General features: G+C 32.4%; 1 long non-coding RNA gene across 1 annotated transcript; it reads right to left on the bottom strand.

Annotated features, from left to right (window-relative positions):
- Window positions 1-3,010: 3,010 nt before the first annotated feature.
- Window positions 3,011-9,925, bottom strand: LOC127707926 (uncharacterized). Its single transcript, XR_007985098.1, has 5 exons — window positions 9,847-9,925; window positions 8,052-8,671; window positions 5,882-5,926; window positions 5,322-5,387; window positions 3,011-3,386 (listed from the first exon to the last, which is right to left on the bottom strand). It is a non-coding gene; the product is annotated as an uncharacterized LOC127707926 (long non-coding RNA).
- Window positions 9,926-14,854: the final 4,929 nt, after the last annotated feature.

Genomic DNA, 14,854 nt, shown 5'->3' with positions numbered 1-14,854 from the left:
TATTTCCTTCGCTTTAATCTGTATGGTACGATAAGTTTTATTCAGATGATTTTCTATATATGATGTGTATGGAGTTATTAACATATCATCAGTCAGCACATATATTATACGAAAATGATAGCTCTGTTCACGTATGCTTTTATGTGTGAGACCACCAATTCACCAACTTCAATATAGAACATATGTAAAAGTAGCCCTTCCCTGTCAAAAAAATAGTGATTCGGTGTCATTGTTTACTTAAACTAACCAACAAATTTGCATAAATAAAACTTTTGGTGAAAGAGAAATATATTTAGACCATTTTGGCCCAAAATTGACTTGTCCGTGAGTTTGCATTAAAACTTGAGGAGTAATGCGCTCCATAGTATCCAGAAAACCAGGGGTTATTTTTAGTAGTAGTTGACCTCCGAACGGTGGTGTTTCATTACAAGACTTTAAACATTGGTTGAAAATTGGCATGAAGAAAGGTGACACATGTACAATTCAGGATTTATCTGGCTTCTTTGAAGTTAAGGATGTATTCTTCTGACGTTTCAATCTCGTTTCAATCTCGTTAGATGGAATTATTTCCAAAACATGTGATACAAGTGGAAAATATCAATGAATTTTAAAAATATTATAATCAAACTTAACTCTGTGAAAAAATTGTGTATTTACAATAAGTAGTTTTTGAGAAATAAAATTTTCAAATTTTATAACCAATCAAATCAGTTTCATTAGCTAAAATGTTGAGAAAATGGGTGAGGGGTACAAGAAATGATTTTACCAGATACATGTACATCCCATATCAATTTTTTCTTTTCAAATTTCTTAGATATGTATTTTTTCAATCTTTATAACAAAGAAGTTGAAATAATATGCTTTTTGTTCTAAAAAAAAAGAGAAAAATTCAAAATTTACAAAATTGACAACATGGTAAATTTGACACAAAAAGCAACAAAATTTTATAAAACTTTCTTATATCAACACCTACCCATAGTTTTTTAAGTTTAATTTATTCAGATTGGTCCACTTCATCTTTAGTGAAAGTATGAAAAAAAGTTCAATTGTGAAACTGTGATTTTTTTCATGATAATAGCCCAAAAATGGGTAAAAATTGATGAAAAATTGGAAAATCATAAAAATTGAGTACTTTCAAATGGCTGTAGCAAAAAAAGAAGTCCACCACCATATGATTTTTTCTTCACCAATTATTTTTTTACAGTCATATAAACCCAAAAATCAGATTAAGAAAAATAGTTTAATTCTAGAAATTTTTGGCTCATCAGAGGTGTACATCCTTAAACTTAAAATTAGAATATTTAGAAAACTGTGGAAGTTGAAAAAAAATGGTTAAATAGATAGGGATTTTGAATTGGTGGTCCGACACCTTTACTCGACGCTGACCGATATGTAATTATTAGATATATTTCTGTTGAAATTGATTTGTTAAACTATCATATTATACAATTTAGAAAGTATAGGTCTAAAACGGCACTTTTATTATTACAGGGACGTAGGATTCAGGGGGGAAGGGGAAGCAAACCCACATTTTGGCAGAAAAAGAAATTATTGAAAGTAAAAATAAAAATGATAGAGGACACTGAATAACTTCTAGACTGTGAGACTTTCTTGTCACTTTCAGAATTTGGTCTCTTTTTGGTCTACTCCTATGCCACTGCTTTAATAGTACATCAAAATGAAGATAACGTTAAAACAATAAATACACGTGAAAAAAACCCTTTCGATTTCTCAAAAAGAACACAAAAACAAAAACGGACGTTAATTTATGATACTGCGAAGTACTCTGTGCCTCCAATAGTGTGTTGCATAGTTTAGAAATTTGTGCATTTTTTTGATAAATGTTAACATCAACGCTTTAAAAAATATTGAATAACATGAACTCAAGGAGCAATAAAAAATGACACTTTGCCAAAGATCATACACCCTCGAGACAAAAAGTAGAGAACGAGTGGAACTATCCTATCGGCATGCGGTACATTAAAGGTTGGAACTAATATATCGGCATGCGGTATATTAGGTAATGGTACAAGTATATCAGCATGCGGTATAACAGAGGGTGCTTTAATATCATGTGGTATATCGGAGGGAGTAATATCAACATGTGATATATTAAAGGGTGGTACTAGTATATTGACATGTAGTATAGCAGAAGGTGGTTCTTGATTATAGGTATGTGGTATAGCACAGGGTGGATTAATATCATGAGGTATATCAGAGGGATTAATATCGGCATGTGCTATATTAGAGGGAGGTTCTAGTATATTGACATGCGGTATAGCAGAAGGTGGTTCTTGATTATAGGTATGTGGTATAGCACAGGGTGGGTTAATATCATGAGGTATATCGAAGGGAGTTATATCGGCATGTGCTATATTAGAGGGCGGTACTAGTATATTGACATGCGGTATAGCAGAAGGTGGTTCTTGATTATAGGTATGTGGTATAGCACAGGGTGGGTTAATATCATGAGGTATATCAGAGGGAGTTATATCGGCATGTGCTATATTAGAGGGCGGTACTAGTATATTGTCATAAGGTATAGCAGAAGTTGGTACTTGTTTATAGGTATCTGGTATAGCAGAGGTAGGGTTAATATCATGAGGTATATCAGACGGAGTTATATCGGCATGTAATTTATTAAAGGGCGGTACTAGTATATTTAGATGCAGTATAGCAGAAGGTGATACTTGTATATCGTCATGTGGTATATTAGAGGGTGGTATATCAGCATATCGGAATCTGAAATACATGAAAAGTTGGAATAATTAGATGTGGTATATCAATGGAAGTATATCGGCATGTGAAAGATCGTTCCAGTAAATGCAAAACCACCCATTATTTTCATGTTTAATATTAGAAGAGTCAGCTTATTAGTTTTTTTTATCTGAAAAGATCGAAATGTAAAGCGGAGACTATTTTGGCATCCGGTTCTCACACAGATGCATATTGGCAAATCTCCATTCATTGTATATTAGCACTTCTTCAAGACACAATGAAGTAGATACTGTTCTATGTCATGAATAAACAAATAAATTATATTTTGTATGAAAGAGTATGTACATTCAATTTCAGTTTGAAAAATTACTCGCATCTGCTAAAAATCAACATATAAACAATAAACATTAAAGAGCACATGACAGCGATATGAAATGAAAATTTAAAATCAAAATGTGATACCATTTAAATCATGTCAGTTTTATGAAAACAATTCTATTCGATTTGGAGATAAATATGGATATTTCCATGCATTATTAAATGGATGTTTGATGTTAATCTTGTCAAACATAGAAACACGTCATTGGAATAGGATTGATGTCATTGTCATTCATTTCCATTGTATCATTGGTTTGTTTCTTCATACTCTCTGTCTGTTAATCTTAGTCCTGCAAGATAAATAACAAATTATACTGCAAAAAAGTTCTGCCTGTTAACCTTAGTCCTGCAAGCTAAATAACAAATCATACTTCGTAAAAGTTCTGCCTGTTAACCTTAGTCCTACAAGATAAATAACAAATCATACTTCAAAAATGTTCTGCCTGTTAACCTAAGTCCTACAAGATAAATAACAAATCATATTTCCAAAAAGATCTGCCTGCTAATATTAGTCCTGCAAGATAAATAACAAAGCATACTTCCAAAAAGTTCTGCCTGTTAACTTTAGTCCTGCATGATAAATAACAAATCATACTTCCAAAAAGTTCTGCCTGTCAACCTTAGTTCTGCAAGATAAATAACAAATCATACTTCAAAAAAGTTCTGCCTGTTAACCTTAGTCCTGCAAGATAAATAACAAAATATACTTCAAAAAAGTTCTGCCTGTTAAACTTAGTCCTGCAAGATAAATAACAAATCATACTTCCAAAATGATCTGTCTGTTAACCCTAGTCCTGCAAGATATAACAAATCATACTTCAAAAAAGTTCTCCCTGTTAACCTTAGTCCTGCAAGATAAATAACAAATCATACTTCCAAAAAGTTCTGCCTGTTAACTTTAGTCCTGCAAGATAAATAACAAATCATACTTTCAAAAAGTTCTGCCTGTTAACCTTAGTCCTGCAAGATAAATAACAAATCATTCTTCCAATAAATTCTGCCTGTTAACCCTAGTCCTGCAAGATAAATAACAAATCATACTTTCAAAAAGTTCTGCCTGTTAACCTTAGTCCTGCAAGATAAATAACAAATCATACTTCCAAAAAGCTCTGCCTGTTAACCTTAGTCCTGCAAGATAAATAACAAATCATACTTCAAAAAAGTTCTGCCTGATATCCTTAGTCCTGCAAGATAAATAACAAATCATACTTCCAAAAAAGTTCTGCCTGTTAACCTTAGTCCTGCAAGATAAATAACAAATTATACTTCCAAAAAGTTCTGCCTGTTAACCTTAGTCCTACAAGATAAATAACAAATCATACTTCCAAAAAGTTCTGCCTGTTAACCTTAGTCCTGCAAGATAAATAACAAATCATACTTCAAAAAAGTTCTGCCTGTTAACCTTAGTCCTGCAAGATAAATAACAAATCATACTTCAAAAAAGTTCTGCCTGTTAACCTAAGTCCTGCAAGATAAATAACAAATCATACTTCAAAAAAGTTCTGCCTGTTAACCTTAGTCCTGCAAGATAAATAACAAATCATACTATAAAAAAGTTCTGCCTGTTAACCTTAGACCTGCAAGATAAATAACAAATCATACTTCCAAAAAGTTCTGCCTGTCAACCTTAGTCCTGCAAGATAAATAACAAATCATACTTCAAAAAAGTTCTGCCTGTTAACCTTAGTCCTGCAAGATAAATAATAAAATATACTTCCAAAAAGTTCTGCCTGTTAACCTTAGTCCTGCAAGATAAATAACAAATCATACTTCCAAAAAGTTCTGCCTGTAAACCTTAGTCCTGCAAGATAAATAACAAATCATACGTCAAAAAAGTTCTGCCTGTTAACCTTAGTCCTGCAAGATAAGTAACAAATCATACTTCCAAAAAGTTCTGCCTGTTAACCTTAGTCTTACAAGATAAATAACCACATTAACTTAAAATTCTTTGTTGAAGTATATTCAATAACTCGCTTAATTTGTGTTTTTTTTCTGTTTATAATTAAAAAAAATTCTATGTAATTTTTAGAGGAGAAAATATATTTTGAACTAAAGTGCATCATTTTAAATACAATTCATATATATTCATATTAGTAGAACAACATTGTGACATGCTAGTAATTGAATATTAACACACGCCAACAAAGAAGAAAGGGCTTTAATTTATGACCAAAATACAATTAATCAAAGTTAATATAAATTAAGCTTCAAAGGTATAACTGTACCTTTTAGAAGGTATAAATAGCAATGGTAATCACTAAGGCAATAACAGCAACCAGTAAAACCAAAATCTGTAGTTGAACGTCAAGGAAGTGTAATAAACTAGTACTATTTTGTCAACTTGCGACGTTCTAATGACTTCTGAAAAGTAACGAGACAACCAATGTATTTTGTTTAGTTTTTATTGTTTTTCTCACCTCTTCTTCGTTTTATTCTGTATTGTTTCTGACATTTTTGATTTTCGATTAGTCTACGCACTTGTATTTACTTATCAACGTTTAAAAGGCGAATATCAGTCAACAATTTTAAATGATGCTTCAACGAACAAATGAAGCGTTAAATTATCTTTACAATTTGATTTTAATTCAATAAACATTTAGTAATTATATGTACTTAAAAAAAAAGAACAATCCAGACATTTTGCAAAATAGAGACTTTTAAGTATGGCAAATTAGTTATAATGTTGCTTATTTCCATAATTGTAGGTGTAAATGTGTCTAGCTTGAATGATAATAACTATCAACAAAGTTGATGAAATGTCCAGAGAACTATTTTGAAAGGATACAACTATTAAATTGATGATGATCAACGTCAGTTCTGTACATCTCCTCTAAAATGAAAAACAATATGATTAGAGATGTAGGAAAATATTGTATAAATTACTTCAATGATAATATACCTGATCTATTTTACAATTCTATATCTACCTCTCAGGCAAAAAACATTGATTCAACATCCTATTTATGTTTAATTTTGAAATGTGTAACAACGCTGAAGTTTCATGTGGATTAAACGTTGAACAATAATTGTTTCAACTTAAATTGAATGCGAATATCATTACCACTCAGGTTGAAAATAGTATTAGCTGACTGTGACACTTGAACTTGTATTGGTTTTTTTTCCTCTGTATGTGTATGTGTGCGTGTGTATGTGTTTTAATGTGATTTATTTATTCATTTTATTTTATTTTGTTGCTGTCCAGAATTTGATTTCTTCTTTTTTTTTCCTGTTTTCCTTTTATCTGTTATTTTAATTCTGTGTACAAAATGATTTGAATAAAGGCAGTCTCTGTTTTTATACATAGAGAAAAATATCAAATCTAGCTTTTCTCAAGGGTGATTGGAGTAAAGAAATATTGTTACATTGTAAAATTGAGAATGGAAATGGGGAATGAGTCAAAGAGACAACAACCCGACCATAGAGCAGACAACAGCCGAAGGCCACCAATGGGTCTTCAATGCAGCGAGAAACTCCCGCACCCGGAGACGTCCTTCAGCTGGCCCCTAAACAAATATGTATACTAGTTCAGTGAAAATGGACGTCATACTAAACTCTAAATTATACACAAGAAACTAAAATTAAAAATGATACAAGACTAACAAAGGCCAGAGGCTCCTGACTTGGGACAGGCGCAAAAATGCGGCGGGGTTAAACATGTTTTTTGAGATCTCAACCCTCCCCCTATACCTCTAGCCAATGTAGAAAAAACAAACGCACAACAGTACGCACAGTAAAACTCAGTTTTAGAGAAGTCCGAGTCCGATGTCAGAATAGGAAACAAAAGAAAATAAACAAAATGACAATAATACATAAATAACAACAGACTACTAGCAGTTACTGACATGCCAGCTCCAGACCTCAATTAAACTGATTGAAAGATTATGTCTTCATCATATGAATATCAGGCACAATCCCTCCTGTTAGGGGTTTAGTATTATACCATCATAAAATATATGAGAAGAACATAACCCGTGTTACATTGATCTTCTTTCGACCGACAGTTTAACCTTTTCAAATATGGCTCATCCGTTTGCTGTGCGGGGTGTAGACATTTTTAGACACGTTCGGTCAGAACGGGGACTTTAAATCTCTGCACTCTAAAGAACACTAAAAGTCCTGCAACATCTATAGGTTGTCTGTTGCAAGAACAATTTCTGCCTCTTTCCAACATACCATTGTTTTCCAGTGACAGTTAAAATTATTTCCCCCCTTTTTCCCTTGTCGTTCTATCTTGCAGAACCTAATTATGTCCCATTTATAGCATTATGTTTTTCGGTCTGTGCGTCCGTTCGTCCGTTCGTTCGTCCGTCTGTCCCGCTTCAGGTTAAAGTTTTTGGTTAAGGTTTTTGGTCAAGGTAGTTTTTGATGAAGTTGAAGTCCAATCAACTTGAAACTTAGTACACATGTTCCCTATGATATGATCTTTCTAATTTTAATGCCAAATTAGAGTTTTGACCCCATTTTCACGGTCCACTGAACATAGAAAATGATAGTGCGAGTGAGGCATCCGTGTACTATGGACACATTCTTGTTTTTGTAAATAGAATAAAAGTTTCTCGTCCTTGGTGTGCCACTGGACACTTAAGCAAATAAAAAAATTAAATAGTTATCTATAAGTTGTTAAAAATGTTGAAGAATATGTTGTTATGAGATCGATATAAAACTTCATAAATACAAATGAAGTTGTAGAATTGTTAAAGAGATTACTGTTATTTCAACAATTTGTCAGTTGAAAATATTAAATCCTCTATATCTCAAACGATGATAAAATATGTAAAGCACTTATAAGATTTACTATAGTTTCTCTCGAAGCATGAACACCAAAAAAACAAAAACACCATCAATAACAATATTTAGAATTGGGTAATACTATGTATTGATGAGTGAATTTCGTCTTTTATATGTTTATTGACCTAAAGTAACAAAAAAATATATAAACATTTATATAAACATACTTGTGGGCTTGTCATATCGATCTGCTTTATCTTTGAGTCTTCAATTGTGCTAATTCTGACCAAGCCAATATCATGCTGTGTTGCTCCTAACTTTTGGAGATTTGGAGATAAGGTAGCCCACATCTTTTCAAAGTCATTTGCTCTTATTCGTTGGTCTGTGTAGTCAAGCTTCAACTTTGTATGGACTTTGAGAATGATATCGACCGATTCTAAAATGTCTGGCGACAAAATTTCGAATTGCCGAAATAAGAAAGCAAGTTGTGGCATCTCTAGATCTCGAGACAAGATGCGTTTGGCAATAATGTGACACAGACATGGGTGAATATTACAATGTGAGTTTATCTTGTAACCGTAATCATAATAAGCATCAAGCTTGTCACGGCTGATTGGACGATTCTTGGAACTGGTGCAGTTTTGAACATTCTCACAGCACACTTTATCGTTCCAGTACAAATGCATGATTGTATGCTTAATATTTGTATTGTTGAGAAATTTCTCCAGCGATTGGTTTGTTCTGTGGAGGTAATTTTCCATCTGTTTATCAATTGTTGGTTCCGCAATTTTGTGGAACAGATTATTTATACGAAGGTAATTATCACGTTGTGTAGCCATCTTTGTATCTGTAAATTAAAAGTAGTTTTAAAAGTTGTAAAAGAGATTGTACCTTTTAACTTAAAGTGGAAAGTACATGTAATAGAATGTATATATCAAACCATAACATTGCATAGTTTACGATGATAACTTTCTTAATCGCTTTAGATATTCTTCATTTAAATCATACCAAAAGACGTGTAAAGAATCCTTTGCATTACCGACTAGAAGTCAAATCCGTCTCCTAGTAGGATTTTTGGTGGACGGGCGGTTCAGGAAAGTCATTTTTAAGTGGATACAATATCATAACATATATCGTCCAACATGGTTCAACCAAGACCCATAAAATTTTGTAGAATGTTTACACACATAAAAAAATTGAAGATCACAATGTCTATTTATTCAATTATTTTTCATATTTCATGACTTTACAATCTTTGTATTTCAACAGTAACGACAGAAAGATTAAACGAAATAGAAAAATACTATTTTTTGTTATCTTTTTATCCCTATTCAGTTTTTCATCCATGTTACATGTACATTTTAAGGCGTGCTTTGCCTATTTTATGTACTTAATTCTTATTAAAATTTTTGTTTTATTAAAGATTTGTAGATTTTGCTTATATATATATAAAGTCTCTCAGTAATATAAGAAACATATTATATAACCTTGTCATTCGAGACTTTAGTTCTATTCGTCTAAACTCTCTCTGTTCCTTAGTAGTAGGAGGATTAAATCGAGTACGTGATGAGTATCTTTTATTCAAGGCCAGGTCAAATCAAAGAAATTAAAATTGGCATTTGCTGGTTCTTCGTCATTACGACCAAGCACGCATCATTCAGAAGTAGGAGTATATGTTAGTCGTGCATGGGTTCGAGTACGGTGTAAACGCTTTCTTGCGAATTGTAACATTGACTAGCACGTTAAAACCGGACCTATTTGTCGGTATAGTACAAAGCAGATCATATTCATATCACATTAACATGTTACCGTCCTGAATATGGATGTGATATTTTCTACAGAAAGTTAATCCTATAATAATCAATAAATCTTTTAATTTCATGCAAAATCATCACATGTTAAAAGTATAAAGGAATAGGATTACGTAAAAGGACATAAAAAGTAACTTTAGTTATTTACAGCTATCTTCCTATAATTAATAAATCGTAAAATAAAACTTAACAATATTAAATGTATACTTACGTTTTGCTTTGTTTTGTTAAGTATCTATGTTTCACAACTCTCCATTTTACTTTACTAATAATAGGGCCTTATGCTATGAATCGTGATTTTTTTTTCAAATAAGATCAACGATTCATTGAATGCACACATACAAATCGAATATCTTGTATGCTTTTTTTTTATTTTTAATGTTTTGAGATTAGACAGTTAGTGCTCTAAATCATGAGAACAAAGAACAATGTAACATAATAATGACACACATTGACTGCGATAATATTTGATGTTCTGTCAAGTACATGTATGTATGTTCACACAAAATTTAAGAGTAGAAGTGAACTGACTGTATGATCATCTTTCAGAACTCCTTTCTGTCTACCCAGTGCATGCATAGGTTTTTTCTTAAAATTTTATATTTTTGCATGATATATTTCCGTTTTAATGATGTAAATAGTCGACTGTCATTGACTTCAATTTTTCCATTTCAACATTCAAAGTAATGTTCTTATTGAAAAATATCCCACAGAAGGTCGAAAGAAGGGAAACGTTGTTTAGCCAGAAAACGTCTTTTATCGATGTTTTCCAATACCAACACTGAAACAGATTGTCTAATACTTCAAAAACGAATCTACATCTATTTTGAAAGAATTCATTTATTATTTTTTCAGAAAAAAATTGAATTGTTATTTTAGATTTTTAGTTCAAGTTTAACTTACCGCAGCTAGTTGTATGCAAAATCTTACAAAAATCTGTGACATGACCCTTTTACTGTAAATTGACCTAAAGCTCTTAGATCTTGAATATTTCATCTCATAGGTTATCGTTTTTGTTTGATCTAGAACGCTTCAGATCACTTTAAAGCAAGAGCGTAATTTAAGCGTGTACATGTAAATGAAAGAGTTCAATTTATAAAGTTTTCTATGTTGTGTTTTGTATACTGTTGTTTGTCTTTTGGTCGATTTTCGTTTTTTTTTTTTTTGTCTTGGCATTGTCAGTTTGTTTTTTTTACTTATGACTGATTATTCCTTTGGTATCCCTCGCCGCTCTTTTGTAATAGCAGTGAGCTACAACATTTGCACCCGTCTCTGTGGACTTTATTCTAATTGCTTGCATGGAAATTTGCAAATAAAAAAAATACTACTGGGCAAACCATAGCTTTCACGTCTTATTTATTACAATTGTGTGTAAAATAAGTGAATATATTTGTTCTCGAAATTTTCAATTGATCTTTGAAGTTTTTATATTAGTGATTTAGAGTCGAAAATGATCGCGTAGTTAAAATATTCAAAGGTTAATTTTTCTTTTTAGTTCAAGATACTAGGCGCAAGCAGTTGATTGTGCTAGTCTTTAATTTTCTATGTTGTATTTTGTGTTTTGTGTACTGTGTTTGTCTGTTTATAGATATAAGAAGATGTGGTATGAGTGCCAATGAGACAACTCTCCATCCAAGTCACAATTTGTAAAAGTAAACCATTATAGGTCAAAGTACGGCCTTCAACACGGAGCCTTAAAAGTTGGCTCACACAGAACAGCAAGCTGTTTGTTTGTTTTTTTTTCCTTTTTTGACATGGCATTGTCAGTTTATTTTCGATTTATAAGTTTGAATGCCCCTACGGTATCTTTCGCCTCTCTTTGAAAAGATTGTTTTGTATGATTCTTCCACAGCACATTTGAATATCTTTTTTTTTATAACTGATGCATTTTATTATTTCTTTGAAGAAGGTCAGATTAGTGTATTTTTTGTTTTATATATTGAAAAAACTGTAGTGACTACAACAAATGAATTACACCTAGATTAAAGAAAGACCATTATATAAATTGATGAAATATGTTTCTAAAAAGATTATATTGTAGTGTAGGGAAGACAAACTGACTCACAAAGCAACGTAGCTTAAGTAAAATTTCCACAAAAAATTTAACACTCCAGAAAAATACCACTTTTAGCATAAGCTTGGAAAAACAATGATATCCAATTCCGTAACGGTTATAAGTACCGGAAATTTTGTCGTTTTGAACATATTGTAGATATAAAACGATTTTTTTTTAATGTAAAGAATATTTGATTGGCTACAGTGATTATGAATATATTTATATTAGTATTCAAAACATTACCACTTCTTATTCTCTTTTTAAACAGCAACTGTTTGGTTTTGATCATAATCCAACGAAACGGTTATAACTTACCCTTAAACTAAATTACATGCATAAATTATGTTTGAAAACACCTTTCGCAAGTTAAAACACGGTATTTTTAGACTTGTGCTCATTTAAAACAAAATATGAAAAAAATATCTTCGTAAACCTTTTGGGTTTTTTTTTGTCATCAAACTTTTTGGCCAAATTAATGAAGTTAATATCTTTCATGTAAAACACCTCCCTACTTTAAAAATCAGTCTAATTCAATTAGCTGTTATTTCTATACACGTATTGCTACTAAGATTTTCAAACATGTGTTGCATTGCATCTGTGCGAATTTCCGATTCATATATAATTTTGCTTGTAACCTATACTATAGCTAGTAACTGAATTACCTGACATTGTCAACAACACTTCTCTACAAACTATGTTAGCCAAAGGACCAAAATATTGTGAGCCTAAATCCATTCTTTTCCAAAGTTTGAATTATGTCAAAGATTATGCTTAAACAATTGATAAAACGTGAAAAAGAAGACGTCGCAATTCAAAATGGAAATAAAGTTACGAGGTCGTTGATCCAAATAACAACTAAATATTTTAACGAGTCTGTGAACATTCATGCTACTGTGTCATCTGTCTTCAGCGACTCAAGTTTGGTTAGACACCTGCATGTGTGAGCATCTTTGCTAAGTTGCTTTTTTTAATATTACTTTTGTATTACCCTCATTTCAGAGAGTTCTTGCATTTCACATATCCCAGTGAATTTGACATTAAGGATACTACTAAAGTAGAAGAGCTGCTTTATAAACAGATTTTGTTCTTGATATTGACCCAGATGGACGACTCCAAACTAGGATGAATGACAAACGTGACAATTTGACTGAGTATGGATTCCAATGTAGGGTTATGCATACAAAGCAGGAGACGCTTGTCCTGTCAAAGCATCATGTATTCTTTCGTTTGGATTTCATGGGATTTCCTCGGGGGTTGTTACTTTATCTTGATTTGCTTATTCTTAATGGAGATTTTAACATCGGTAAACTACTTTTGCCTCTAGTTTAGCTCCATTAAACTATATTGACATCCCAGCGGACAAATCCCCAAACAAGATCGTTTTTGTGTATATTTTTGAGTGGTCTAGAGAGCTGGACACAGTGCAGGCGGTGTTGTCTCGATATCTCAGTAGAGATTTACGGAAAGTCTCGGTTCCGACTTTTGACGGAGCATACTATCGCTCCACCGACAATAAGAATCAAAATTTGAATCCAGAGTTTTCGTAACAGCACGTTTCAATCGGATATGTCGTCAAGCTCATACACATGTTCATGAAGCCAGATACGTTATTTTGAATGATTTTTTTTCCTGCATCTATAATGCCATAGTTATATATAAATGTATATATACATATGTACATAAACATATCCCGTTTTCTGATATAAACAATTTTCTGTTTTACAGATACGAAAATAAAGGGAATGTCAAGGATAGGGAGTAATCTTTATTTTAGATAAGGGGAAAAGGAGGGGGGGGGGGGGGGTAAGATGAAGAAATTTGCAATAAAAAGGCAGTACCAATGTATCAATGAAGTAACAAATCAAGGACCAGTTCAAGTAAGAAAAAAACGTCAGACTCGATATTTGTTGAAAATAAAATGTAGGACGAAAGTTTTCTTCTTAAAATAACGGAAATGTTTGGCAAATTTTGGATCGTGCACCCCCTTTAGGAGCCAAAAATGTAACAGGCCCTCGTTTTTTGGAAATTATGGATCCGCCACTGGTCAAACCAATTACAAATTGATATTTACTGCTTCTTCACTAAGCACAAAGCATAGTCGGCCCTGAGTCAGAATGTGTTAGGGTTGGTTGACATGTTTTACTGCGGACAGTTACCTTTTTGAAATGGAACGCTAAAAATCGGTGTGTCGGTCTTGTACATTGCAAGGTCAAATATTCATATCTAATTATGTGCCCTTTCCTGAATTTAGCTTGCCACTTTAATAAGATGAACATCCAACCATCCATTCATCAATCCTACATTCATTTTTGGACGAGATGTTTAACGATGAAAGGCTGCGATGGCAATTTTGAAATTTGAAAGGGTTGTCAGACATAATTCCTGTATCTAAAGACCTTTCGTTTATACCAAGTTTGGTAAAATACTTTTTTTCAGTCGGAAAAGATAACGCACAAAACTACGGATGCCATGTGATCAGGGCAATAGCTCACAGATACCTTTGATACCTAAGAATCAGGGGATAAGATTTGTGGAACTGTACATATTAAGTAAAAAATATCTAGGAAATTAACAGAAGCAAACCTTATTTGATTAAATAAATTGTTGTGTAAAATCTTGTTTAACTGTTATTTGCAAATTTTACCTTGAAAAGCTAATTATTTAGGTTTTTTTTTAATTTTGAGACGACCCCCTTCATTTTACCTGTCAGAGTCGGTGTCAACAGTCGGTACCGAGACTTTCCGTAAATGTCTAATAGCATGAGTTCGAATCCCGGCGAGGGAAGAACAAAAATTTGCTTCCGCAAATTTGCAGATTTAACATTGTTGTGCTGATATTTAGAGTAATTATGAATATAATGTGTGTTTTCAGCCGTGTATCACCTTCACTGTTGATCCAATGGATCTGTCGTAGAGTTGTCACTTGTTTATACGTACTTATATATATGTGTGTGTATATATCAATCACATGAATTTCGTTCACATGTTTCTGGAATTCCCTTTATCGGGTACGCGCCTGACTTAAATATTGGACATAATGATAATGTAAAAAACCAAGCATGTTGATGATGTTAGGTTGAGAAAAAGGTTTTGTTTGAATTAAAGTTGTGTTTTACAAACATGACAAAGTTTGATTCATATTTATATTGGTCAGTAGTCATTGG

This window comes from Mytilus californianus, unplaced genomic scaffold (genome assembly GCF_021869535.1).
Source record: "Mytilus californianus isolate M0D057914Y unplaced genomic scaffold, xbMytCali1.0.p SCAF_7, whole genome shotgun sequence".
NCBI classification, from domain to species: domain Eukaryota; kingdom Metazoa; phylum Mollusca; class Bivalvia; order Mytilida; family Mytilidae; genus Mytilus; species Mytilus californianus.
This window is presented reverse-complemented; position numbering and strand designations above follow the sequence as displayed.